The sequence below is a fragment of the Oxyura jamaicensis genome, chromosome 18, assembly GCF_011077185.1.
Source record: "Oxyura jamaicensis isolate SHBP4307 breed ruddy duck chromosome 18, BPBGC_Ojam_1.0, whole genome shotgun sequence".
In the NCBI taxonomy this organism is placed as follows: domain Eukaryota; kingdom Metazoa; phylum Chordata; class Aves; order Anseriformes; family Anatidae; genus Oxyura; species Oxyura jamaicensis.
In genome coordinates this window covers 6,085,335-6,088,708 of record NC_048910.1, presented here as the reverse complement: position 1 = coordinate 6,088,708, position 3,374 = coordinate 6,085,335, and positions in this window count along the sequence as shown.

Sequence of the window (3,374 nt, the reverse complement as noted above, 5' to 3'; positions counted from 1 at the left end):
CGAAAACGAGCGATGTGATTTTCTGTCTGACAGCCCAGCCTGGGCATCTCAAACCACCTTCCCCCTCCAGAAACAGACCCAGAGCCCCAAACCAGAAGGCAGTGGTGCCCCTGGGCAGTATGACACCACACTCCACCACCTCTCTGGGGCTGGCATTGGGCACTGTGAACCCATTTTTCCTGTCCCCAGGAGACTGAAGTGACCCAGCACCCCTGGGATGGTCCTTCCTTCCCTTTGCAAGCCTGGGAGCAGCCTGCATGCCTCTCCTGCCCCGTCAACCTGGCAGAGGCTTAACTCTTTTTTTGGCATTGATCTGGTAAAGATAAAATCTCTGCCCAGAAACTACCTTTTCTAAAACAAAAGCCTTGTTAATTTTAACTGCGGGAGTCACAGGTTATGTCAAGAAAGAGACGCAAATGGTGCGCAGACGTCAGTCCTACGTATGCCCTCATGCTTTGTTTTACCCCAAGCTGCTGAGCACTGATGGGCAGACAACACCTTCAGTCACCACCTCTGTTCCTTAGGGGCACACAGGGTTTTCTTCCTGCACACCCATTGCCTGGTCCAAGGTTCCCAAGCCTGGGTGCACCAAGCCAGGAAAGGCAGAGTATGAAGTGCCCACAGACCAGTAACCAGAGGCATTTCTGGGGCTAAATAAACTGAAAATAGCTGCATGGAGAACCCCACAACAACCTAAGCAGCACTGATACGGAATCCCAGACCAATCACTTCAAGGTGACTGATCAGCAGGAACCACAACATCCAACCACAAGCCATCACACCCTGATAAATCAGCTCTGGGAAGGCCACAAAGTTCATGATGCCCACTTGCTAACCTGAGGTATCTCCATGCTGCAAGTGCGGGCACAGCTGTGGTCTGCAGCCGAGGGCTGTGTTCTTCTTCCAGCCACATACTTGTATTCTGAGGGAGACAGCAGGTGGGGTTCACAAATAGCTATTTACCTATATGTATATATGCAATAAAGGAGAGAGAGGGAAAGAGCATTAACAAGCCCAAAAAGAAAAGAAAAGGGAAAAAAAAACACACACCACCACCCCCCAAGAAAAAACAAACACCACCCCTCAAACAAACTAAAAAAAAACCCCAAGCCTTAAGAAAACCCCTCTGTGAGCGCAGGCCCTACTGTATGCTCAAGGACTGCCTACCCAGAAGATATCTGTTGTCAACTAGTGTGCAAAGGGATTATCTTTGAGGCTGGTGGAGATCTGCCAAGCGTCCCAGGCTTGGGACCGAAAGCCGGGTGTGCCATGGGGTAGGCGCTGCTGCAGCTGAGCCCTGCAAGGCTACATGCCTGATCCGAGTCTTGTGCCCTCCTCGCAGCCCTGTCCCTCAACTCCTCTTCTTACTAGGGAGTTGGAAGGAGGGGAGAACAGCCCAAATGTAGCCCACCTGAGAGATGTGAAGGGGTCCCGTTAGTTGAGAGCCGCTCTGTCCTTGTGAGAGAGGCAAAGCACTGCATCAGCTCCATCTTCCACACCTGGAGGCTGGGAAACTGAGGCACGGGGCTTGGGTGCTGTGTCAGAGCACAGAATAAGGTCGGGCTGGCAGCATCCTACCGAGAGGGCTGCCATCGGTTACGGAGCAGAGATCAGGCCTGCATTGGGAAAGGGGACAGCAACGTGCCTCACGGTGACTGCCAAGTGGCAGACATTGCAAACATAGAGCTACAAGAAACCAAAGAGCTGCCGCTGGGGCTCTCAGGCCTTGCAAGAGCTTCTTCCAAGAGGTTCACTTTGGTACAGAAACACCCCGGTGTGCCAGGAGCTGAGCTGCAGGGCCTTGGTGGGAGCACTGAACCCCACGGATACAGTCACCACTCAAGGGAGCCCAGGGTTAAGGTGCCACAGCCAAGGCTCTGCAGGGAGAGAAGTGAGAAGGGGGAGAGCTGAAGAGCAGGAAACCAGAAAGCGCTGCTCGGAACAGAGCGGGGAAGGTCACGGGCAAGGTCTGACCTGAGTCATCATCCCAGCACTAGCAGGGCTTTCCCATCCCCTCCTCTGCTTCTTAATCATCTGTTATTTGAGGGCGAGTTTTGTTTTATTAGCGGGGGGGAAAAAAAAGTCTTTTATCTGAGTGATTTGCTCTGAGGTACGTCAGTGACAGGGGAGCAATCTCTGTTAATCATTACTGTCAGTGGGCAGCAGATGCGTTAAGAAGGTCACAAGGTGGGGGGCAAGCGATGGGCTCGTGGCACAAGGCAGCATTGGCTCTGGGGGCTTGCTTGGAGCCAGGCCAGGAGCTGGTGGTGGAGGAACACTTTGCAGAGAGCGAGGTAATGGGCTGGCCAGCAAGGGGGACCCCAATGCCCACAGGAGGCCCAAGCAGCCTCTGCCAAGGGCCAGAAAGGAGGAGGCAGAGCTGAGCATGGCGGGGACGGAGCTGGTGCCAGGGCTGGGCTCACCCTGCCCACACGGGGCAAAGCTGCTCCCGTGGTGACCCCCAAAGGGTGCTCGCTCCCCGGCCTTGCAGGAGGTGTCACCAGCGTGGTTATCAGCGGAGGGGAAAGAAGGAAGGGTGTGGGCTGGCCGGGGAGGCGCAAGGCACTCAGCATTCCTCAGAAAGCCTTTGGGCAAACACGGTGGCGAGGCTCAAACCTCCTTCCTCCTTGGCTCCTGTTTACAGATCCGCTTGGCCCAGCCTGGGTGCTGTTACTGCTAAGCGCACAGATAACACCATTAACAAGCACCCTGCTGATAGCAGAGGGGCATTTAGCAGCTTTCCCTTGGCCTCCAAGCAAAGGCCAGAGCACAGCAGCGATCTGAACCACCTGGATTTATGTGACTGATCCCATCAGAGCAACTCATCCACTTTCGGCCCTTCTCCTGCACACTTGCATGTTTAACATCTCTTGGTTAAACTTGTGTCAATACGTTTAAGCTTTTTAACTATTAACAGCTGCCATTCTTCAACATAAAGCCCAAATCTGGAGGATTAACTAGTCTCCCAGGGATTTACACCTCCTCTGAGTTTAATCTCAGCTCCAAAGCCAGTGATGGCTATGAAGGATGCTTCATCTTTGCAGCCCAGATGCACAGTCCTGTTGGCAAAAGCACTGGGCAAGGCTGGCCCCAGCATTTTACTTCAGGCTCATCTTTAAAGGAGGGTCCTGTGATTTCATCTAAATTTCCTTACCCAAGGGTATATTCAGCCTCCTGGCCTCCATTTCCCAGCTCTACATGGTCACACCAATTTACGATCAAATGCACTAAAAAGCAGCCAGGTTTGTTAATGCCTCACATGAAAATTGTTGGCTTTGTTCAATAAAGAGACCACCAAGTAGGTCTTGGGAGATCCCCAGTTCCCTGCAAAGCTCTGGAGTGGGGTCACGAGTAGAGCCAGGCACCCAAAGGCA